This window comes from Melopsittacus undulatus, chromosome 10, assembly GCF_012275295.1.
Source record: "Melopsittacus undulatus isolate bMelUnd1 chromosome 10, bMelUnd1.mat.Z, whole genome shotgun sequence".
NCBI lineage: Eukaryota > Metazoa > Chordata > Aves > Psittaciformes > Psittaculidae > Melopsittacus > Melopsittacus undulatus.
The window spans coordinates 802498-829653 of record NC_047536.1 but is presented as its reverse complement, the minus strand read 5'-3'; positions in this window follow the sequence as shown (position 1 = coordinate 829653).

Below are 27156 nucleotides of genomic sequence, written 5' to 3'. Positions count from 1 at the left end.
TATATAGGAAGCAGAAAAGCTCCTCCATAAATCATAAAAATATGGAAAGACCCACCAAAAAATAACAAAAACCCCAAACTAAACATTGTTATTGGAGCCACCAGGTAAATAACATTACAGCCAATCTGCTGAAAGACAAAAACTTACACCTGTATCCTCACCATTACAGTATTATACTACATGATTTAGATTTCAAGTACTATGTGATTATGCATTGTCATGAGTAATGAAACATACTTTTAAGGGTATCTCAATCAGACTAATACTTTCACAAACTCATAGGGCATCTCATATGCAATGTAATTTGTGGATAATTCATCAATATTTTGGCTTAGTGACTTAATCAAGACCCAATTACAAAAAGGATGTCTCCTGAGCCAAAGATAACACTAAAGTACTTGCACTTGTGATGTGCCCCACACAGAATCAGGGTTGATTTCTGTCAGTGATAAAATGGCAAAATCATAAGCCTCAACTCTTCTGAGCCAGACATAAAACCACATACATTTCTATCAACTGCAACTCATAGATCAGGAAGGGAAGTCTGAATTTAAACACACATATTTAAACATCTTTTGTAGTTTCTGGGAAGGAACCTCTTCCTTGATAATGCTTTGTTTCTGAACAAAGAATTTGCCTAGAGAACTGATCAAAGGAACTATCTGTCAGGCAAGAAGATGAAACTGCCTATCTTCTTTTCTGACATATTATTAAAAATATCAGTATACCACATGCTTCATTATTCTACTAAAGAATCTAACTACTCAGACAGAGATTGTTGTTGGGCTTTTCCCTCCCATTTTAGAACTGAAAGAGGTGTTGGAGGGTCTTTACTATCTGTCTTTTTGTTAAACGTGTCTAGCTTTGATGCAAGTATCTCTGAAATGAGGCAGATGGTTTGTCCTTTGAAGTACCAGATCCACAGCAGACACAGAAAGAGAGAAACAGCTCTAGTGCAGTTACTTCAGTATGCAGTGCCCTTTCAATCTCCTAGGGATGACCACAGATAATCAGAAGATGAAATCAGGATTCCTCTTGCCACAGATTTGCAAAATAAAAAGAGAAACAGAGAACTACAAGGAATTACTTCAGGCTTCTCAATATGCAATCTGGAAGCAGAGCTCGGCTGTAATTATCCCACATCTCACAGTGACTAAGAGTATGAATGAAATAATGGTTTTTAAATCTTCAGGAACTATACAAGTTCCTGCATTTCAGTTTAAATAAAGATAATGATGGAAGCTCTCCAAAGGATGAATCTAAAGTCACCCATCTCTGTGGTCTCAGTAAAACAGTGGAGCAGCAATATCACATATTTAATAGGTGAGTATAGCCAGATCCAAAAGAAATTACCAGAATTCCGCTATTTCATCATTATAAAGAAATAACCACTCATTAAAAGTACTGCTGAGTGGATGCTGATAACTTCTTGCTCTTACATTATCTATCTGTAGGAATACAACAGAAAAGAAATTCTCCTCTTTTATGGGAAGGAGTACAACTATTTGAAGACTGTGGAACCAACTGAATTCTCACTGATGTGTTCTAAGAGGGTCTAGACTTTACCCAGGTTTTCATTATTTAATACATGTTATTACAGTTTGTTCAGAGCACTGATAGTCCTTACTTCCCCCAAAAGTGATACCTATGTTTAAATTTGAGCCAACTGCTTTTCAATCAGTAAGTTGTTTGTTCCAGGCAAAAGCTACTTAAGCAACCCATAAGTCTGCATTGGTGAGAACAGACCAATCATCCAGCTAGTGCTATTTAATCTGTTTCTTCCAGAGTGTTTAATGTAATAGTCTCTCATGACTGATGCTACTGAACACTAGCAGTATGTCAACATACTTTTGGAGGTTTTTCTGTTGCAGTCACTAGGAGAACAGCTCAACAAATATGATTCACCTTCTGCACTCTAGAAACTTGAGGTTTACAGACAGGTAAGAAACCTCAGCACAGACTGCTACAACTTTACAACCATAGCAATACTTTTTACCCTACTAAATCTCTTGCTAAACTATCTCTCTTCAACTAGATGAGAAGAAACTAGCTTCTATGGCTTCTCATCCACAGTGATGCTGTCATTTGTAGAAGCTGCTTCTTCCTAGGAAGCACAAAGAGCTTCCAAAACAAGGAAAACAGCATTAGGAAGGAAGAGTATTGACAATCAGATAAGCTTAAGTTACATTTGTCCATAACCCAGTTGTCAGTCACAATGAGGTCAAAAGAAAAGGTGATTTAATACTGAACTGTCTGAAAGTGCTGTTTGAGAAGATAAGCTAGGTAAAGAACTAGACGTTTCTTGAAAGTGCCCCTTCTTTTACGACAGGGAGGTTCTGTTGCCCAATGTGAGTTTACAATATAAGGAGCATTTCACAAAGGGAAATGAGGAGAGACCCATTTCTTTGGTGGAAAAAAATCTTTACAAAATGTAGGTTACATGTATTTTGGAAGTAAAATTACTCTGAGTTTAGGAAAAGGAAACAGGAAACTATAACAGCTACACATCTGGAGTAACAAGTCTGTGGTATCCTGGGCTACTTATATCCCAGTCCAAAAAGGTTAAAGTGATACTATCATAGTAAGAATACCTGTACTGTAGAAGACTTGAAGGGAAAACAAAAACTCTCCTGCTTCAAATAAACTGATCCTGCAGCTGACAAGCAAAATCTTGCTGTTTTCACTTGAAATGCCAGAGGAGTTACAAAAGCAGGAAAGTACGCATGCACAAGCCAAACAAATGGATGGATTGTACCACATAATGAAAGAACATACATTGCCCTGAAAGAATATTATTCACACTCTGTCATAGCAGTTCAGACTTCTGAAATATTTTGCTATGATTCTACATTAACTGTCACATTCTGGAAAAAGATGTATTTCACTGTCCCAAAATAAGCCTCCAATTATGGACCATTTACAATTGGTTTTTCGGAGGAATAACTGCCTCAGTGTTTTTGAGGAAATCTGAAGGAGCAAGTTTGTTACCTCCTGAATGAAGTTTGCTGCAGATGGTGATGCTACAGAGATGCTGGAATGACTGTAATTTGAAGGAAGAGTCCAGAGAATGTTGTATTTTTCTAACACCAATTCCACAGAAGTCAAAGACAAACTTTGCATGAAATAAAAGCCAAATATGGGGAAAAAAAAAAGAAAACCCAGAAAATAAAGGCTATGGAATATTCCACTTACAACTCTTACCAATATATGCCACCCAAGCCAAGTTTTCCTGCCCAAAATATTTTCAAGGTCTCTTTTTAGTCATCTTAAACAATTTAATTAATGGTTCTTTCATTGCTTTCCTTGAGAAAACATCATGTGTAAAGCTACATTGTCATTGTTATTATCTTCCTTGTGCAATAGAGACTAAATTAAGAGGTGTATGATAAAGATGGTAATGACAATATGAAATAATACTTTGTCATCATTTTCTCTTCATGCACTCAGTGTAACCAAGTCATACATCGTCAGTTTAAAATCCGCAGTTTCTACCCCAGTTAACCTTTTATTTCAAAAGAAAAAAAAAACAAGCCAAAAACCCAACAAAACCCAAAAAGGATAAAATGCACCTGGCAAACTTCCCAGTAACAGCGAATAATGGGGGTAGTGAAAAACAATTCCATTTTCTGACATTTTTAAGATACTCAAAACCCCAGTGTTAACCCAGCACTACCAACTCCATCCAACGGTTAGGCTCGTGCATGCAAACTCAGGATCCTGCTTTTGTGGCTCCTCTGGCACTTCAAAAAAGCCAGGGGAAAGTAGTAGCTTTATTTTGTTCATGGTCAATTTGCCACAGCACTTCCTCGTCCCCTCCCACCCCCCAAACTGAACTGTCTCAGCTCTTTGCTCAACAGGGAAGTTTAAGCATCATTATGTAGCAGCTCAGCTGGCTCACTGAAACAGGCAAAGATGGAAGTTCCTGCAGACAAGCTCGCATATGGACCCTGCCCATGGCACACAGCTTTTGTAAACAGACTGAGCTCAGATTACTACTCAGCCACCCAAGTATACTCTATAAGTATAACGGACAAACATGTTGCAAAAGTTGTTTGTGTTTTTCCTGTCAGACTCTCTGAACTGATACTGAGCTGATGCAATTTCACTGAAGAGATATAGGTGTCGGTTGGATGGAGGACAGGGCTAATACTAAAGGATTGAGGCAGCTAGAGAAGGTGCTCCACTGAACCTGTTCTTTGTGACTTGTGGGTGATGTGATGGTTGGAGGCCACACTGGCATAGAGACTGTGATATGTTAGAGCTTTGATTCTTGGAGAATTTAAGAAGGGGGGAATCAGCAGAACACTACCTTGGACTTATGGAGGGCAGCATCTGGCCTGTTTAGGAGCTTGGCTGACAGTGTCCATTGGGAGGCAGTCCTGAAGGGCAAAGCAGTCCAGGAAGGCTGGATATTGTTCAACACAGAGCTCTTCAAGCCACAGCTGCAGGCTACCCACAAGTGCTGCTAAATGAGCTAGTGTGGAAGCAGACCAGCCTGCCTGAACAGAGCTGGGGCTGTAGGAGAAGCAGCAGACCACTCAGCAGGACTGCGATGTCCTGAGGTTATGCAGGGAGAAAAGCAGACTGCCAGAAGCCTAACTAGAATTTAATCTGATGCTGCCATACACGGGAGCAAGAAATGTTTCTATAACTACATTAGAAAAAAAAAGAAAGAGGGCTGAGAAGAATCTGCATCCTTAACTGGAAGGGTGGGAAACAAAGTGATGAAGGCTGAGGTACCTAATGCACTCGTGAGGCTGCACCTGCTTTCAGTTCTGGATCCCTCACAAGAGAGACATGGAGGTGCTGGAGTGGGGCCAGAGAAGGGCAATGGAGCTGGAGCAGGGCCTGGAGCACAAGAGATGGGGAGCGGCTGAGGGACCTGGGGGTTCAGATGGAGAAGAGAAGGCTCAGGGGGGACCTGATGGCTCCCTCCAAGTGCCTGCAGGAGGATGAAGCCAGGAGGGGTTGGGCTCTGCTCCCAAGGAACAAGGGATGGGACAAGAGGAACCGGCCTCAAGCTGCACCAGGGCAGGTTTAGATGAAGATGGGGAAACCTCTTCATGAAAAGGGTTGTCAAGCACTGGAACAGGCTGCCCAGAGAACTGGTGGAGTCACCACCAAAGCAGGTATTTAAAAGACATGTAGGTGTAGCATTCAGGGACACAGCTTAGTGGTGGGAGACAGTTTAGTGATGGACTTGACAGTGCTGGTTTAACAGTTGGGCTGAATGATATGAAAGTTCTTTTCCCACCTAGGCGATTCTGATTCCGTGACTGCAAGAAGCCAATCCAAGCAGAAGGTGTGCACAGTGCACACCAGACTGCTCTTCAGAGAGACAAAAAGTGGGGTTGTCCTAAAGATCAGTCGCCTCAGATGCTGCAATAAAAAGGAAAGACACATGAGGGAAAATCTCTTTTGGTGACAGCAGGTTCCCATGAGCTAAAGTGGTGCCTGCTGGCAAAAAATGTTAGCTTGGGATCCCAGCAGGAAGCATTCAAGAGCTTGCAGTGGCTAAAAGCTTCTGTTTTTGTAAACAAAAGCTATTTTGCCACCCAAATAGGGTTTTGCAAGTGGTTGCAGCTCTAATATAAAGAAATACTCTAAAAAAGAATAAACAGTGGGTAGATGTAAATACCAAAAGCTCATCTTTTTTTGCCACTTAAATAATTAAACCGTATCTTATTGACTAATGAAGTTATTTAAAGACATCACAGTAACATTCCAGCCAGCATAAGAAACTGTTTTTGCCTGAAGTGACATGTTCACAGCAGTAGATTCTATTATTTCTTTATAAAATTTGTTCTGTCATTTCTACAAGAGTTATTTTTAGCTGACAGATAACATGACCAAAAAAAGATACATGCAAAGCTTCAAATGAAATTAATAGTGACTCATCAATGTGAAACTACGCTTAGAACAAGAAGAGAACATTATCTTAATAGACTAAGCAAGTTTAGCTTTATTATTTTACATCCTGACTGGCTATCCTAAACATGCAAGACCTTTATCATCACTTAACAATGGTGTGAAAGACTGGGTGAATTCAGTTAACAGGCTTGGAGCAACCTGATCTACTGGAAAGTGCCATTTCACGACACGGACACATAGTATATTGCATGTCCATCATTACCGAATGAACCAACATTTTGAAATAATTTGGGATAAATACATGAGTATCACAGACAGACTGTATCAAATGAGTTGGATATGGGGCCCCGAGTCCATGGTCCATCACCATTCACCTGATATCTTTGAAAAGAGCATACAAGATACCTTCCCACAGGGGGTCTTTATCAGGCACATACATCTCCTTTTCCAGATCCATAGGCCCCAGATCCAAATTACCATCCAGGTCATTATCAGAAGCATCAGGTGGCAGAACCACAGGAGCAACAACAGCAGACTGATATTCTGATCTCACAGCAGAGTCCAGCAAAGAGGGAGTCCAGCAAGGGAGCCGAGGGTGCTGCTTCTGCCCCGTGCTTGTGAACTGGCATGAAGGTTTAAAGAGTCAGAAACAACTCACCACTTGGCAACAACTTTATCATTGTTTGTAGCACAGTCCCACAAATTAACACCAATTCTGTCCCACAACTCCAGGGTGTGAATATTCCTGGAATTAACAGATGGATCGACTTCTGGTGCCCAGAGAAGGATATGTTTTAATTCTTCCTTGTCAACTTCTTTCCCATAGTGCTTCAGAATTACAGCAAAAACTTCTAGAACACTTCCCTGCTCTTTTGTTAAAGCAGACCCCATAGTTCTCAGCTGCTTACCCCCGTTCTGTGAGAGGCAATCCATACAGTTTGAATTAGCTTCCTTTCATTGTACACCTTTGCTTATTTTCAGCGATCAGTTTTGCTGAGTCAAGCCATCACATTGACAACTAGTCAGTTTTCATGCCCCGCTTGCTGGGCGCCAATTGTGGCATTTCATGACACGGACTCAAGTTGATGCAGAGACTCAAATCCCCGTTTATTACCACCAAGCCCTTTTAACCCCCTTGTTAGGCACCTTCCCAACCTGCATGTACATACAACGTTCAATCTCATTGGCCGCTGTAAAACTCTCCAGGAAAACAGTCAATCACAATGTCGCAGACCCTCTCACAGCCCTCACATCCTCTGGCCTTCAATGTCCCAGCTCATCGCCCCAGGGCTTGTCAAAGCACCAAGGCCTCAGAGATCATTCCCAAACTGTTCTTTATGCAAAGCTTACCGCCTTCACTTCCCACACTAGAAGGTGTCCCTGCCTGTGGCAGGGGGCTGGGACTTGATGAGTTTAAGATCCCTTCTAACCCAAACCAATCTGTGATTCTATGAGTTCAGACACAGGACTACATCTTAAGAAGGCTTCTCAGTCTCTCTGTGCTAACTTGATTAAGCTAACACAGTAGCAACTCAGTATGGCTGAGATGTACCCTCTGTGAATTAATATAGTGAGTTCTACATTTAAGATCTCCATGGGAGTGGAAACAAGATAGAGGCTGAAAACCTCTGAATACAAATCACATTTAAGAGTCCCCATACAATACTCATCACCCCTCAGTGCTTTAGAGATCCTCAAACAAAATATCAACAGGCAAATTATATAGCACAACGGGTTAGTTGTATTAATGTAGCAAGATCACAGATGACTTAAGTAATATGAAGGACTGCACTGCCTTCCTATTCCCATACACTATATTCTACAAAGATGTGATCAATTGAGTCCTGGAAATAAAAACCCTTTCACCTCCTTTCACTGAAAACCAGCTTTTTGAAAGGTGATGAACAACATCTCCCTCATTTCTTATTAATGACATGTTCATAATCTGAATTTAGGAAGTTGTGGTATCTGTGACCTCCCACAGGTCATTTGTAACTATGTCTCCTATGAGTTATGAGCTCTTGCCATCCATGGACTAACTTTAATCTGGTGACAGTAATGAGACAAATATGCATTAGCTTCATGCCTCTGAAATTGTAATGCCCCAAGTGAATCCTTGACATTTACTATGTGCAATTTCTCCTCATGTAAAATGCAGTGTAAAAAACAACTGAAATGCATGAATGTGTTGGCAAGTTATTTCAATTTCTTACTGACTCATTAAAGTTAAAACACAGTCTTTTCCAATTCATTCAAAGAATAAAATTATCACATATAAAAGGGGATGCCATACCCTGTATGCCATGTTCTATGATACTGACCTGAGCCTTTTGTCATTTATTTTTAGATTGGCTACACCTATTGAAAAAGTTTTCCAGCTGACATTTGTTTTGGTAATCATAACTCTACAAGCTACTGATTAATGTGGGACTGCTCTTCACTTTGAGTACATCAGCTTAAGGTCTACTTTGCACAGGTCCTGTCCTCCCATACAAATTTCTGTAGGATTCTTTTCCCAAACTTGCTGCCATTCCTCCAGGGAAGCAGATGAAAACACTATGGTTCGACCTCAGGATGTCAGCAGACAGCACTGTACTAGGAAAGGCCAAAAATACCTGAGGCACAAGGTCCCTCACCATTTTAGGATGGCAGAAAAGGTATGGACTATCCCATATGTATGCCCCCAGGGTTAGTCTGCTGCATTAATAACACTATCCATCCCATCCCATCATATTTGTAAAACAGTCAAGATTGCTTTGGTCACAACATACCACCAGGGTAAATAACCAACAGCAGCAACAAGCAGAAAAACAGTGTTTGCACACATGTCACTTTGTCAGTGACAAAGTATATATATGAGAAAACAAAAGTATTTTTGTAAGGCATTAAGTAAGATTCCTGTAGTGATGAGCAATTAATGACGCATTCTCTAGCAACATTTTCAAAGATGCAGCAAACTTTTAGAGACCCAAATCTCAGCATTAAAAGACAGATTTTTCATAGTTTTTCATAGGGATGAAACGTTTGCTCACAAAATTCAGCCTTTTTTTTTTAAATACACTGCATCCAAAATGATTCATTCCTGGTTTGACATAGGAAAGTTTCAATACTCTTTTTAGAAGTGGGAAATAATTCCTTCCTCACTTTAACTGATAACAAAATGTATCAACCTAAAGCCTAAATGTATCAACAAGTAGGACTGAAACTCAGTCTGTGAAACTCAAGCCAGAAAAATATTTTTCCTATACATGTAACTAGGTATGTAGAAACCTTCCACCACAGAGAGCTTAAAAAGTCCAAATTCTAAGACAGAGTCCCAACTAAAACCTTAAGTCTCCATGGTGGAGTTGGGGCAGAAAACTTAGTCCCACTCTGGACTTGGAACTATGGAATGTACTCCAGCCATAATTTATCCCACTCTCTCTGGGAGTTGGGGGAGCGAGGGGGGGAGTGAGTGAACGAGCTGTGTGGATTTGGTTTTAAACCACTACAATTATCCATATCAAGAGATGATGCATTTATAGCACAGCATCAAGACAAACATTCTTCTGTTAAAAATTGTTTTGAAAATGCAAAGTTGAGGAAGGACTAAGATACCCACAAAGATAAGATCTTTAATATACCTGTAAAAACATCAACTCATGTACCTCTAAGTAACATGCAATGTATCCAGCAAGAGGAAAAAGACAAATATTATCAAGCTAAATATAGCACAGGGGCACACATACGTAGATACCCCCTACTGTCAAAGCAGAAAGGATGGTTTCCCTAGGAGGCAAGTTAAAACAGTAGCCTGACTCATTTAGCTGTGCTCGAGTGCTTAAGAGCGTGTACATAAAGTCTCCAACAACTGCAGAAGATACCGATACAACTGACAGTTTCAACTCTAAAAGTCAGCCTTGAAAGCGTTCTGAGGTTACATGCCCTGGTCTTTTGTTGGACCTTACTGGTTGCACTCGACTTTCAGGACAATTCAACAACCTGCATTTAATGAAGTTTTTCACATGCAGGATTGTGATCTGGCTGTGGGTGCTCTTTATTTCAGATTACTGATATAAATCAAGGTAAATCCTGTAGCCTAACTCCAAGGATATTACATTTTTTTTTACATGGGCACAACTCATTGCAACTCATAACATGCTATCTCAGAATTCCCTAAACAGGAACAGAATATCTACCTACAGTGATTCCAAAGAAATCCTTACAGTCCATTGAGTAAACAACCCTTATTTTTAAAATCCTTATATTATAATATGCAGTTTAAAAACCAGAATCTGATTTTGATTATCTGTAATGGATCATCAGGAAATGACATGTATCTTGTAAAGTCCCTTTATGTATAATTATGTGATGACTAGTGAATAGATATTAAAATACAGAATGGATCTATATAAAATATAATCAGTCTACAATTACATAGACAATTTCAGCGTCCAATTCTAGACCACCTGTCAGCAATTATGAAGTATTTCTCAGCTTACACAAGATAATATAGAATTGATAAAAATTCCAACCATTCCCCAGTGCATTCTATTTGGGCCAAGCTCTTTGTCATAATTCAGGCAAAACTCCTCAGCAGGGAGTATAAGATCATAACACTTCTTTATGAAGTGTACTTCATGAAGCACAAAACTTACCCGTCTTAATTCCATATGAAAAGCCACATAGAGTAAGACATTTATTATGTAATACCACTGTATGATGCTTACACAGTCAGTTGACAATTTTGAACATATATTGGGCTACCTATACTGTTTATATCAGTGACAGCCATCTAAACTGAACACTACAGAGAGCCATTATTTGCAAGCCCAAAGCTATCCACTCCTTCATACCATTCTCTCTTTCCAGGCAACAAATACAAGCTTGGAAGGAAAGCAGTAGTCTGGGGATTACATAGTTCTAGAAACTGGAAGGATTAGTTATTGATTTCTACAAATACTATGTTCTCAAAGAAATTATTAGAAAAGACTGCAAGATATGACACACTATAGAAAAGTAGTTCATGGGGCTACAGGTAACAGTAGAGCTAGCTCAACATAGTCATCCCGTATTAAAGTACACACATGCTGCAGAGAACAAATGACAAGATAAGCTGTGTCTAATCAAAAAGGCCTACATATGCCAAAGAAATAAAAAGTTGAAGAGCCATTTGACATGAATGTCCCACAATTAGAAAGTAGATAATGTTTGGCACTCTTCTGCAGCTACAATACTACATGGCACTATCACTTGACATTTATAACAATTAAGGGACTATTTAAGCCCTATTTCAGGTATTCAAAACAGCGACCTTCCCTCTTTGTTAATGAGAAAAGATTCGCAGAATCATTATGGTTGTGTACTTCAACAGAAATATTTTAGCATAATTTAAATATGTGACAGGACTTTGGAGTGAGCTTCTTAAGGACCTTGCAGGGCAGCCACAGAACCCTACAGGAGCCCCAAAGAAACCTTTGTGTAGGATAGTAGAAGTATAAAATACCTTTTAAGGCAACTCAGGAAATATACAGTAAAGAAGGGGATCATTACATAACACTAAATACATATAGTGCTATCACAACTGTCTTATTCTTTTAAATATAGGATGTTGCAATACAATAGCAATGATGGCATGTCACCATTCAGCCCTGCAACTGAAGGATATTGAGCATCTTTCAGATAAGGGAAGCAAGCAGTGACAGAGAAAGGCTGGTTGACTATAAACTTAGGTTCCCTTATATTCTGCAACATAAAACCTGCCTACAGATTATGATTCTTACATTTGAATTCCCCATCCCTCCAGGAGTGGGGACAGGGAAGAAAAGGATGAGTGAGTGAGCAGATGTGTGGTTCTCAGTTACCAGCTGGGCTTAAACCACAACAGTATATAATATATACTCTATATTATATATATTTTGAAATATTGTAATTATTTATAATTATATATTGATTTTATGATTCTATAAGAGACAAGTCTGTAAAATAAGAGAAGCATCATTGGGATGTGCTATTGTATATCACTCCATGAGGACATGTAAAACCCTTATCAGGTCACTGAGTGGGAATGAACAGAATCACAGTATCACAGAATGGTTTGGATTGCAAAGGACCTGAAGGTCACACGGTTCCAACCCTCTGGCATGGGTAGAGACTATTCACACTACACCATGTCACCCAGGGCTCTGTCTAACCTGGCCTTGAACACTACCAGGGATGGAGCATTTATTACTTCCCTGGGCACCCTATGCCAGTGCCTCACCACCCTCACAGTAAAGAACTTCTTCCTTACACCTAACCCGAACTTCCCTTGTTTCAGTTTGAATCCATCATCCCTTGTCCTATCACTGCAGTCCCTGATGAATAGTCCCTCTCCAGCATCTTGTAGACCTCCTTCAGATACTGGAAGGCTGCTCTGCAGTCTCCATGCAGCTTCTCCTTTCCAGGCTGAACAGCCCCAGTTTTCTAAGCCTGTCATTGTATGGGAGGTTGCCAAATCAAGGTACAAGGTAGCTCAGAAAAGAAAACCATTGTTCAACTTGACAACTACAGCTAAGCAGATAAAACACAATATAACTCAGCCATGCTTTTCTATTTAATGGTAGCATATAAATGTATCTTGATATTACTGTATATTTTGGGAGAAGGACCGAAAAGAGGGAATAATCACAAAACACACTGATGAGTTCTTTAACCACAAACATTACTTATACTACCATCTTTCCAGGTATCTTCCAAACAAACACTGCAGCTTTAAAATGTATTTAAAAATCTACATTCCACCTTATATTTAAAATATTACAGAGAAAAATATAATACTTACAATATTCTACAGTTGTAAAACACTGTCCCTTAAATAATATCCACTAGAGAGCTAAGTATATTTTTCTGATAGAAACAATCCTTGCTGTTTTCTAAGGAAAGGAACAATGTAAGATTAGCTGACTTACTTTCATGGTTAAGTAAAATTTCTTTGCTACATGCCCCACACAGAACAGTAGCTACTGAACCTACATCTTCTATGAAATGAGGTTTGAGTTTGTATAAAATTAAAATGGGATAACTACAAGGTAGGTAATTTTGCTGACTGAGCTAACTAGGGGTCTTCTATTGTATCAATTCATAAAGCACCATGTTTTGTAAAACGTAAGTATAAATTCAGTTATAGAAATTAGACATCTACCTCATGATTTAAGAGAGGAGAAGTACTTAGACTAATGGTAAGAAGTGTTTAGACCCTAATATACAACTTTTCATTACAAGGTCAACTTTCCTGTTTTCTGCTTCTGTCAGAACTTGGATTTGTTTAGCTAATATATTTCTCTTCCTAGCACATCAACTTTTGTCATTCAGGATATATTTCACTGGCCATCTTATGTGGTATCGTAAACAGAGCTAAAGATAAAAAAGTCTTTTTCAGCCCTTTCAAAACAGTATGAAGAACTGCAAAGAATTTAATTAAACAGTGGGACTTGATATGTTACTTCCTTTTATGTATCTAATGTATACAACTATATGTAAAACAGCAAAACAAGAATACAATATGTGTGACAGGATTATTTTACTAGCTACTTCCTCCCAAGTGTTCCAAGCCTTATGAATCATGGGCAAATTAGAGAAAGACATGTCTGACAAATGTTATCATGCTCTACATATAAAAATGAAAAATCAGAAAAGACTGTCTCATTTGGATTCAGTTGATCTCAATCCAGTAGTTAAACTGTCTGGAATTACTCATCTAAGGAATAAAATCAGCAAGCACTGACCTATCCATATGGATAGCAGATGAACAAGAACAGAAATACCAGTACAACTTTGTACTCCCACTACCCTCCCATCTTTTTAAAACCAATTACTTCTAACATGGCACATCAATGTAACAGCTTCCAGTTGAAATAAAATAGATGTCTCTTCCTCCTCACAGACTCCTTTATTTCAGTTCCTTGATATAAAATTAGAATTCCATAGGTGTGGACAGTCTTGATTTCATTGGCACTTTTACAGACTTATCTGGAGCTTTTTGGGGGGGGTGAGAAATGGCTGATAAATCATCAGTAGATAAATAGGAATAGCTCTTTGTTTCCCATCCTTAAATGTCTCAATACAATAAGCTTTGAGGTCCTAACACTACTGCACAAAAACTAAAAGGTCATTTTCAGTTTGTAGTTTCTTCCCCCCTACCCACCACCTCTTCATACATACACACCTCCATAGAGGACTGGGTACTGAGATTTAAGACAAAAAACAAACAGACTTTAGAAACACAGTATAGTTGTTCTTCAAAATAAAAGAATAAATGCAGGAAAACTTCACAGCATTAGTTTTGGATGCCTCTTTTCTTGCTTTCCAATAGAAAAAAAGAATAATGATCTATCCTAAACTTGAAACAAAGTTTTATCCAGTATTTGCATACTATATTTTTCATTTCAAGAGATTTCTTTCATCCTATCTGTTGAGGCAACAGACAGCCTACACTATCATAACAATATTATATCCCTGCTACAAACACACTCTCCTGCATTTTATAACCTAAGTGGAAGTATGTCATTAAAGAAGAGCTTTGTTCCAGCTATATTTACACATACATTCAAACTATGCGTTGAACAAACTTTAAGAGAACAAAAAAACTTTACACAAGTCAAAGAATACAACACTCAATAGGTTAATAAAAAAAAAAAGCCAAAATTAACAAATTATCAAGACTCTGCATACAAGCATCACACCTCCTAACTGCGATAGGTGCCAAAAGGTTTTCTCTCTTGCTGCTCACCATTTTCCCCATTGGGAAGGGATTTCTCACATGTCCAGTCATAGATAACAGTGACCATGGTTAACTGGTAACCCTAAGAAGAATCCCTAAGATAACAGACATCACCAGCTCTAAAACTTACATTTTTTCTGATATTTTTTATCACGCAACCTTGTTTCTGGAATTTTCATTTCCCAGTCTGGGTTGATGTTTTCTATGTTAAACACCTGCACCTGGCTCCAATGTCTCTTTTAATTTATGCAAAATTGTTTTAAAACCCTGAAATAGCTGTTTGATAAAACAAAGCTAACCAAGAAACAAGACATTGATCTATAGAAGATCTGAATATCTAAAAGTGACATGCCACTTTCAGAAGGCAACCTAAACCAAGGTGCATAAACCACAGTAATCCCAGCATTTATTATCTTCCAGCAGATTTCTGCTGGTTCTAATCCTTTTTCTACTACTTCACCTTTAAGTCCTGTATCCTTTGCAGTCAATGAGAATAAACTTACAGAAGAAGACACAGCTGTACCTTTTAAGTATAACTCATATATTTTTCTCTTTGTCCTGCACATGCAATAATCACAGCTTCTTACTAGACAGATTAAAACGCTATTTTCATGGGTAGAAACAAGCTTAAAAATGTCCTGGTGCACAAATACACAAACAAATTTCACTTTATTAGTTTGACAAAAATCCCATTTTAGCAGGGGTTAATAATATCAGAATTAAGAAATTCTCAAAAAAATCCCCAGCTTTTAAAATACGATTAGAATGGTCACATACATGCATAAACAACTAAAGTTACTATTTTCTTGATTTTTTTAATCAGAAAAAGTCCAATAAAGCATAAAAAGTGAAAAGTAGTTATTTTCAGGATCAGAGGAAAAACTTCTATGTAGCGATAACAAATCAAAAGCTTCAGAGTCACAGTCCCTCGTATCTAGGTAACAACAGATTCTGGCATCTGCCTTTCCTTATTTATTTGCATGATTAACAAATAGATATCTGAGTGTCTTAATCCCCAAGACATCTACCCACCTACCACTACTAATTGACTGATTTTCTGAGCCCACACATGATACAAATCTGAGGATAAATAGTGATAACAAATAGCATATCTGGAGAACTTGTGAAATCTTCAATACATAACCTGAACTGTGAGCTGGAAACTCACTGGATTAACATCATTTAAATAATCATTAGAAGGCTTCCATCAAACATTAAAGCTCTTTCCGTTTTGATTAAGGTCATACTTTGATATTATTCTAAAGCTAGTATTTGCCTTCTCTGAAGGACATTCACTCCAGGTCAGAAGATTCCTGATTTCACAGCACTCCAACAGTTACCTATTGATGACCAACAAATTTTGTATTATTGTTTTCTATTCCTTTTAGGCGTCAAATTCTGAATCCGATCAGCATTCAACACAGCTGCAATACATGGACAGTATTACATGGACAGTAATACATGGACAGTTGTATTGTCTTACATGTGGAGGCTTTTAAATCTCTGGCAGAACTGTTACCACTAATGGTCCATATAGAGCAAGGCTGTACTTTTCTTTCTGTTTCTTTTTTAATAACGTTTTCCTTACATATTTTCCCAGTTTCCACCTAGAATCTGCTACTGAAAGGGTTCAGGTCCCCATCCCCCCCCCATCCCCCCCCCCCCTTTTAAATCATTTCAGTCCTAACCTAAACTAACCCTTCGTTCACTTCAGAGGGAAAAGAAAGCCAAAATCATGACAAACACCCCACAAACAAACACCAAATCCCACCCCCACACACTCCATGTGATAGTCTTTCTGTGCTCGTTTTTCACATATCTGTTCACCTGTGAAGTAAACAACTGATAGCTCCATGTGGTTTTTTTCCCATGAGACTCCAGTGAGCAATTCCAGCATTTTAGGAGACTTTTTTTCCAAAGACCTGGGAATCTGAAACTATTTCACTATAGTCTTCAGCTTGCAGTGTCCAGTGTAAAGGGCTGTTTGCTTTTACAAAGGATTTGAATCTTGCCCTTGCTCTCAACACACAACCCCATCTAGCTTTCCTTGCCATTTTACAAGTGTTTCAAAGGAGATCAGCACTAAATCAAATTGCTTCGCCATGCTTTCTTTCCTCACCTTCCATGTCATTCCTACTCAATTTCCCTTACCTAGTTAAAAATAAAATTATTAAAACCTGTTAAATAACTTATATCTTTTGTCATGTATTTTCCCCTGCACTTCTGTGCAATTGCAAGTGTTTCCTAGTGAGTCCTAGCTCCAAACAGCAACATTACGATTTTATGCTATATGAAGCCTTGTGTGATCTAACCTGCTCCAAGACTGAATGAACCTACCCATCACCAATCAGCTAGGTGTTTGTCTTACAATCACTTTATTATAGCAACATAACTTTATATAGTCTCACCCTCGTGTTATTTTGGAAAATCAGAAATGTTGTAGTGAATATGGTGATCACCTATTTTAACTATAAACTTATTGTCTTCAAGGTGACAAAACCTCTCTAGATATCAAATCCCAAAAGTGACTTGAACAGTAGTACTGACTATGTCTTCAGATTTTAATCTATATTAAAGATGGTGATGTCTCTCTGACCTGTTTCTGATCATTCCAGCATGGGATTTCCTATATGGATTAAGACAGGTTTCTTTCCTAGGAAAGAGAGTGTTGATTTATCACTTAATGTTCGTTGTCCTGTAATCTCTCATCTTGAACTTTCCCATCTTCACTAAAACACACTGAACTCACCTGTTTCCACCAAGAAATATATTTTTTTATTATTATTATCCTCTAGACTCTATTCTGCTGTAGATGTCCCAAATTCAAGAGTTTAAAAGCCTTTTAATCACCACAATATCCAGATGCTTCATATACACAGAAACAGGATAAAATTTGAAACATTAATTCTAGACTCAAGAACCAACAAGCATGGCAGTATTAAGTACAAAGTATCTACTTCTTCATACAGCACCTTTTTGCAGTAGATATATATAGGCTATTTGCAAATCTTCTCTTTGCCCCTTTTGGAGCACTGGCAGACAGAGATTTTACCTTGTGTAGCCCAGATGTCTCTTTGGAAGGCAGAACAATGCACAACTTCCCTTTGCTATGCTTTCTGTCATAGCAAGGTGATTACACCTTACCTGAAGCTTACTTGAGAACAATGAATCTTGGAGCTTTAAGAAAACAGTATGAAATGTCACACATTCCCAGGTCAAGCAAAAAACCCCAAACAAAACACCCCCATCCCCAGACACACACACACAGACCTGTCAGACACAGGTTAATAATAACCAACTATGGGCAGCAGTAGAATGTGGTCAGTTCAGAACACAGAGCGCATACTGACTGCTAACCCTAAAGGTTAGCTGTTAGGGTAAACACTAAAGTAAATTTCAAGAGCAAAACCCAGATTACTTTCAAACCGAGACTACAGCACCATCAATCATTTTACACAAGCACTCAGCACTGGAAAAGTGAGCCACTTCCACTACTTAGTGACTGTATCTGTCAGCGTTTTATACCTTCCAGATTCACTGAAAAGAGCTAATATTAGCAAAACATGATTTGAATTTTTTTCTAGCACTGTCAAACAGGAAAGCTAATTAGTGACAACAATTTACTCCAGAACAGAACTTTTATGATTTGCTGGGTTATGACCTATAATTAAATGTATTTTGTGTGTTTCTTCTACCAAGATAATTGATATAATGCATAATGCAAGATGCTTTAGGGCCACTTCTTCTCTTAAAATGCAATTAAAATTAATCCACACTGTCAAAGACAGAATGCGTTGGACATCTTGAGTCTCCAAATCTTTATGTCACTGTTAGGTGGTTAGTGAAAACAGAAGAAGAGTGAGAAGAATAGCCAATTTCTTTCAAACAGCACAGATGAAATCACACATTTTCCACAGAATCCCATATGTTTGTATGCAACTCAAGTTAAGCCTAGGAGCACCAAGAACAATCAACTTGCACAACAGTACTTCCAAAACCCACTAGTGAACTGGCTCCTTGTTCTTTTTAAACAAAAATCCCATTTTCATTCAGTCATATGAAATGTTACATTTTAAGTGAAGATTTCTTGGGAACAGACAAAAATGTTGCAAAAGATTAAATCATACACACACACAAACCTTTACAATGATTCAGTCTGAAACTTAATTACATAAACGACAGCAACAAAAAATAGTCTGTTTTAAACTCGTGCGCTGACAGCATGCAAAGGCTTGTTGCTGGTTTTAAGCTGGATGATTGTGCATTTTATGAAGCTATTGCTGTGACAGTCTCTAAATGTGTTATTGTTGCCTTTTGAACTGGTTTAGGGTCTCTGCAATCTGATTTAATTGTTTAAAAAACTCTTATAACTTAGCAATTAATATTTCCACTAATTTAAACAACAGTTTGTTGTTGAAAATAACTGCAACTGGCAGAGCAACCTGTGATTCTTAACTGAACTTGAAACAAAACGGGAAGCAAAAGTGGGAACTGTGGGTTGAAATGGATGCAAATGTACACAACTGTGAGAAACAATAAATGTCTAAGATGGCAGTATGGGATAACTCAAAACTCTGCACCAAAAATACCTCTGCTGTGTGTCTGATGTAGGAGCCTTAAGAATCACAGCATGAAGTTCTGAGCTACAAAATGCCATGATGGTTGATAACACTGGAAGTATTTAAAGCCTAGGTGCTTGTGAGCAACAATAGCACCCAAGTCATGCAGGAAAAGGTTGGTTTGGTCAGGCTTCATTTTAAGCATGCAAATAGATTTTTCTATACAACCAATTTCAGAAAATCATTCATTTACAGTACAGGTATATTGTAAAACTGCTGTGTTACACAGGCTAAAACCACACAAGCTTCTTTCTGAAGTGTCCTTATTAGACATAAAAAGATACATAATGTTCAGGAACTACTGTGGGTAAAGTGTGCTTGTAAACTATTTCACTAAGCAACATTGAAACAGAAGAGATCACTGCCATGTGTCCCGACTAAGCTAAAGGTGTCCCTGTCAGAGTTACTTGATACACATTTGTGTACATTTGATTGTATCACCTTATACTGACAGTAACTGAGAAATATTCTTGGATCTCAGAATCCAGCAATAACTGAAGCTGCCACAGTCTCCCAAACATGTCTAAATTCTTGCTTTTTGGCAGGAACAGAGAACAAATATTAATGGAAGGGACAAATACAAATGAAATATTAATGCAATGGACTCGAGTTGCAAAGACAAATTAGTAGTGACATTCTTGTGAATATCCAAGCAGAATATCCAGGAACAGAGCTAACAGACAGTAATCAACCACATACACCCATAATAACCTTTTATCGCATAAACCACTTATCTTCTGATTCTTTGAATAGTTACTTCTGATGGGCATCTGAGTAAGCTCAGCACAGGGTCTGTTTGATTCTTTTTGTTGTTTGGTTGTTTTGGCTTCCCCCAAAACCAAGTAGTTCATATTACCATCCACATGGATACAGCAAGCACTGTAACTGTAGGCATCCTGTTGCCTACTGCTTACCCAATTTCTTAGACTGTCCTGAACTTATTACAGAGATTTTGACCAATCAACCCATTATTTTCTAGTGGGAAACTGTCCAAAACATAAAATGAAAGCAAGAAATCACTTGAGAGCCTGTAAAACATTTACAGCTCTCAAACTCACCTTTAGTTTAACTTTAAAATAGAACGAAGGTATACAAAAACCCCCTAAGGACATAAATATCCTATACTATTTCTTCAGAAAAATTAACTAACAGATCAGTTCTTAGAGGATGCTACAATACTCTCTACATGCAGATATACTCTTTCTACATCAAACCATCCACCACCTTACTGCAAGAAAAACTGAAAGAAGAACTTACATTCACTGCAAAAATTTACAAATCACGAGGACCCTGATAGTAAGCTAAGCAATAAAGTGTTCTATAAGCAACACATTTAAAAGATTATGTTTTACCACGCAGCTATCAGATCTCCTGTTTATTTCATTATGCAGGAAGGATGAGCTAAACGAATGCTTTTATTTTGACAGAGAACCTCCTCATCCTCTCTCAGCTTTCTTCTCACTTGTAAAGATGTCTTAGCCCCCTCTGTCAACTTGGAAGCTCTTACTGTCACCAGCCATAAAGAAAACACCTCACTGTGTATGAGGGCTGTTGTATGCCAATAGATTCAGCTGTCAAGCACTGAATAGTACTGTCACTCAGTGTCAGAGAACTAACAAAGCAATTATAAAAAAACCCACATTCATGCAGCTCAAGACATGCAGATTAAAATGAGACTCAGACAAATCTATCTAGTTAGAAATATCTCTCTGGACTGAAAAAGTATGACTCCTGCTCAAAGATTGCACAGTCCACTCCTTCCGCCCACCACCCCAGGAGAACCCCAAAGACCCCTGTTCACTATTTAGCACTTGGTAAAGATTTGAAATGCTATTTAAAGAGAAATACTATTAAACCAGCCACTGTGAAAATATTTTCTTACTGCCAGTTAACTCCTAGAGAAGCAATCACTTTGATGGCCAGTCAGGATGAAAATTGGCCTCAGTCAGATACAAGAAGGAAGATGCATTTTCAAAAGACAGAATTTGGTATGAACAGAAATCCAGAAAGCTAAGCAGCTGTGTCCAACTCACTAAGCAAGTTACTCAAGATCAGCAAAAGATAGTTTAAACCCATTGCAAGTGGTTGTAAAGTCAGTAATAAACTGCAATGTGTAGTGTGTTAAGCAGGACCAGCATGTCAAAGGACATCTTGATTCGCCTTAAGCATCCCTGGGCCAATGGAGCTGAACAATTCAGAAGTTTCTTTCAACTCCTTTTTAATTAATACAGTCATATTACAGAAAATCAACATTGATTCTATTGAATCTTAACCTTCATGTAACATATTTATCTGGCAGAACACTTACTGGTGTTTCAATAGTCACTAGTATCACTGAAACCCGAAGGACTTTTAAATAAAGATTTCTGAGGATCATTCTCTAGCACCTGGCCAAGCATTCAATTCCATTCACCCACCCTCACAGTTCAGCTCCAATAAGCAACCATTTCATTCCTGAAGCAAAGACTTAATTTCAGAGGCTATTGAATGACTAAGCCTACTTAAACTATTAGTTGCCTAACAAGCCCACTAAATAATTTCTTTATTTCTGGAAGAAAAACATGCACAGTAGTCAAGTATATATTACCTTTGGTTGCTGATTTTATTTGGCACATCTGGAGAGATAACAGCTCACAGAAAATATCATTGGAAGAGAAACATTATATTTTTATGAACACTTCCAGGCTACTTTTAACTTCTTCTGTAGAGGATCATAACAGACTTAATAATCTTATCAAGGAAAAATACCATCCCTTCATAAACACTGAAATGAGAGACATTCCTGTTATGGTTTCCTGTAGTTTAAGTGAAACAAACATCTCAAAACCTGACTTTCCAAGGAACTACATTCTGCCATTTAGAGATGGGAAAGGCCATGAAACTAAATGAAGCACATTCACAAAGACAAATCAATTAAAAAAGCCCAACACAAACCAAACCAAAACAAAATCTCTTGATGTTAGCATACAGTTATGTCCATTATCTACTAAAGAATGTGTACATATTGGCCTTAACATGGAAAGGAGCTAACAGGTGCATGTGTTTGGTGTTTTTTCAGGGTGAAGTAAAATACCAGTTTCAGTAAAACAGATTAAACAAACATGAAAACAAAAAACTCACCTCCCCCTCTGCTGACCTGGCTCCAAGTGTCATAATCTATATGTAAATCCAAGATGGAGATACACTGAAGGACAAAGATGCAGAAGATATAACTCTGGAATCAATTTTTATGTTAGGAAAAATGGTATCCCTGGCATTAATGTTAGATCTTGTGAGAGACTGATCTGAAATCAGACTCCACTGTCCACTGTCTCAAAGATAGGCATGAGAAGCTGAGATTGGACTCCAATAGCCCATTGCCTCAGACATGGGTGGGAGGAGTTGAGATAAGACTCTTCCACTGTCCACTGCTTGAGGGATGAGTGGGAAAGAGCTGAAATAAGACCTTCAGGATTGGTGTGAGGAGTTGCCCATTACCCCAGAATTGCTGCAGTTGAAAAGCTGGCTGCAGGAGCAGGGAAACTGGTCCACCAGGAACATGAGGGCAACTCCATGAGACACACTCCACAGGTAACTTCAAGGAGGATGATTCCAGAAGGAGTCTCCACAACACTCACCTCCTATGACTACTACGGACTCCTGGGGGATGCTCTGCTCCGATACCTACTACGAATCTTGAAGGACTCTCACCACCAATGACAACGGATGCCCGGGACACCGCCGGATGCACAGTGGTGACTCTCTCTCTCCCTCTCTCTCTCTCACTCTCTGCACCCCATATCCTTGCTTCATTTTCATCCTTTCTCCAATCTGTCCCATTGCTATCCCCTTTATTACAATGGAGAATGCCAGACACCCCCTACGTGCCCTGGAGGTAAAAATGTTCATAACGAAAGGCAAGGGTTGTGGACACTGGGGTGGCAAAAGGGTGTTCCTAAGGATTTAATGCATGGATTACCCACTGCTAAATTGGAAAAGCTGGTGCTGGAGTTGCCCATAATGAACCCCATGGGCCTCAAAGAAAAGGAAAAATGTGGAAGGCCCCAGTGCTCCCACCACTAACTAACTTCCCTCCTTGATTGTGAGCAGAGGTGTGGAAGGAGAATATATATTCAACAGCTCACTGAAAATAATTAAGGTGAATTACTTGTTTTGTGGGACCTGATCTGGTGCCACATTTTTCACTTGCTTTGTATGTTTTGTATGACCTCATAGAGAACTCTCTCTGCACCCCAAATCCTTGCTTCATTTCCATCCTGTTTCCAATCTGTCCTATTGCTATCCCTTTTATTCATTTCCCTTTGTTATAATTTGTCCTTTCGTAACAAACAAACTGACTGATTACAGTATTTGACCTCTTTGTGTCTTAATTTCACTCTTGGGATCACCAACTGAAACGGGATCCAACACTGGGGTTTTCTCCAATCGGACACTGACAAGTCTGCAGAGCAGACAATTCACCTCAGCTCCTTCAAAATAAGACAGGCAATTAAAAATCTGGAATAAAACAAAATCAGCAGCGATTCTCCATCTTCCACAGAGATGTTTGTATGGAAGACAATTAATTACCACTTCTGTGCTAACAACAGATGGCCATGGGGATCAATAGTCCTGATGCTTAATACTTTTACCAGCTGGCTTAGTTGAATACCTTTAGACACAAGCATTCTAATTCAGCTACAGCTATGTTTTTATGCATGCAACCCAAGTACATTCAAATTTGCATGGACTAAAAGCAACTTGAAACTGCAGATTTATATATTATTTAATCAGCACCTTTGAAATTAACCTCAAAGAGCTAGTTGAGGGAGATGTGTTTGGCAAAGCTTCAATATCCAGAAGTGTACCATGGTCCTGAACCAAATGGAGGTTTTCCATAACTCCCCTGCTTAGAACAAAACCAATAGCACACACACTATAAGGTGCTGTGACTGATCTGAAAGTGAGCAGTCCAAGTCAGAGGCCAATTTTGAGAACCTGGACTTCTCTTTCCAACATTCGGTTTCTTTCAGCTATACAAAGTAAATAATTATGAGTTATTAAACAAAATTACTTCTCCCATATTTGCATATTACTTCAAAGAGCAACAGAGTGGCTGAAGTTTTGGACAAAACAACTTTGCTGGAGAGGAAGGAGTCAAGAGAACTACTGCAAAGTAAGTGAAAAACTTGCTCCCAAAAGGTTTAAGAGCATTTTCTCCTCTTTTTTGATAGATGAAGCATTCTTGCAGCCCTTAATCAGCTACCTGCAAATGAAGGCCCATTTTGCTGCATCACAGATACATGACCTTGTCTCATGGTTGCTAAGAAAACTTGTTAAGGTATGAGATGATATGTGATCTAAGGGAATGCAAGATAAAGGCACTAAAACCAAACAGAAAAGCGCAGCTACTGAGAAAATAATATCTAGTTGCTCAAGAAAAATGTCCACAAGGAAAAGTATAGAACTCCTAAGGAAGAAAAATAGAGAACTAGAAAAGAGCAATTCAACAACATTGACATTCATCTGTTCTTTAAGGAGCAGTGGAGGCCAACCCTTTCACACATGTGATCACATGAACGATCAGCATACTAGCTTTGCCAATGCTAACTTCTTATTGCATCTCCCAGGCTAAATAACCATTTTGTACTCTAGTATACCTTTTTTACTTGGTCTCTCCACACACTGTGGAACATACCTCAGCAAACCAACTCACAGACAGGGGGGTTCACAGGTAAGGCAGGTTAAAAGAATCTTCTCTGTTAGCTTAAACAAACAAACAAACAAACTGTAACACAAATCCAACCAACTTTTTAATAATTTCATATCATAATCAAAAAGTCTCTCATAACTTTCTGCACTTCTTTTAGCACAAACCTGTAAGTTTCAATGTTCCTCTGATTAAAACAACAAATATTTGCACTCCTATGAATAGTTTGCACTTTGTAAATTTACACTTATTTGATATTGCAAGGTGAAAACAGCAGAAGTGACAGTTTTCTGGATGCCAGATTTGAAACTGAGGTTTGGGAAGATAACTGTTCTGCTGTGTTCATGAAGGTAACTCATGAACTACAGTCACCCTTTCTGAAAGTACTTTCCCCCTCTCCTTGCCTGTATTGTATCCTAGATATAGTAAGATTCCACAGATTTTTGAAATGCATTTAGGATTTTCTGCTTATCACCATTTCATTGGAAACCTCTTGTTATCACTTTTGAATTGTTTGGAAGTCATCAGACACGGACGCAATACATTTGAAAGAGACATCTAAAGCTTAAGTTGTTACCAGTGCTCAGCAAAGAAAAAAATCTTAAAATTTCACAAATTCCATCTGGACAAGTCAGATTTTTACATTAACCTTTAAAGCTGAATGCAACATGACTGGGAAAGCAGGTATCAGTGTCTGAAAACTGCTCACTCTCAGTTATGCCAAACCTGCATTTATTAGCACTAAAATACTTGAAATATGCAGTCAGAAAAACTGATTTAGAATGTGTTGTGAGTTAGATTTCGATGAATGACACATTACTATTGGAATAAATACTAACAATCAGTCTGCAGACAAATTCATATATATATGCAGATATATTTGAAAGCTGGAAAAGGCATGTAGGGATAGGGAATGGCTTCAAACTGATAGAGGGTAGATTTAGATTAGACATTAAGAAGAAGTTCTTCCCTGTGAGGGTGCTGAGGCACTGGCACAGGTTGCCCACAGAAGCTGTGGGGTTAGAACTGGATGAGCTTTGAAGTCTTTTCCAGCTCAAACCATTCTAAGATTCTATCATATCCAGGTGAATGTTTGTAGGACTTAAAAAAGAGTGTGGAAATTCAGAAAATACCTCTTTACAGCAAGACATTTTGCTAAAAAGTGAATATTGAAATAGCTTTGTACAAAAGCCTGTCTTTTAGTACAGTGGTATGATGCAAAATTTACGCTATGTTTAACATTTAGAATAAAACCAACTGATAATTTCATTCTTTTTGCTGCAAACTAAGGATCAGTCCCTTCTAGTTGTTTTGGTTTGTGTCACTTGATCAGAAGCACAAGGGGGAAAAAAAGAATAAAAAAATAAGAGACATCATAAACTCCTGACAGAATCTCTGTATTATCCTTGGAAGTTATACAATGTTTGTGGCATTACCTAGCTGGAGGGTTGCTGAAAAAGAATGGTCAATGTGAATATATTCTGATGAAGCAGACATCTTCCGCATGTTGTTCCTGTCCGTATCTTTTTCTTTTCTATGACTCCCCTTTCACTTACTGTTTTCTCTTATAGTGGTTCAGTTTCAGTAAACCCCCCCAACATATAAAACACTTCGCCCCAGTGTCTCAAATACTGACATGTATGTTAAGAGCAGTAAAAGCAGATGAAGCTAAGAGGGAAATTCAGTTTGGGGAAAACTAATTCCAAGAGGAAAAAGGCTGAACTCAGTCACAAGCAAACACAGTCCAGAACTGCAGTTTACAATGTTTTTTTCTGAGCTTTTCTGAAATACTGTCAAAGTTGGGTTTTGCCCAGCTTGGGTTATTTCCCAGCAGGCTGCATTTAAAAGTTATGCCAGCATCCAAGTTTCCTCTGTTGAGTAACGCTTCCATAAATACTAACAGACTTCAGTGCTACTTCTTTTGCCTTTGTTTGCAAATGAAAATGCCCAAGTGTATTGCAAGCAATTGCTATTAATGCCTTCTGGTAGGAGGGACATCAGTGGTAAGCAAGGCAGTGTAATATTTATACAAAGGGACATTTGAAGGAGAGATTCCTACTCTAACCATTAAGCCTTCATTTGATGCTTGATAATACGAAATTTATCAGAAAAAAAAAGAAAGTTATAACAATGCACATTCAGAGTTGCCTTTTTCTTGAGTATAATGTTAATGCAATTTACTGCGTGTCACGTCTACACTGGGGTTTGAATTATTACGCTCAAAAGAATCTTTTCAT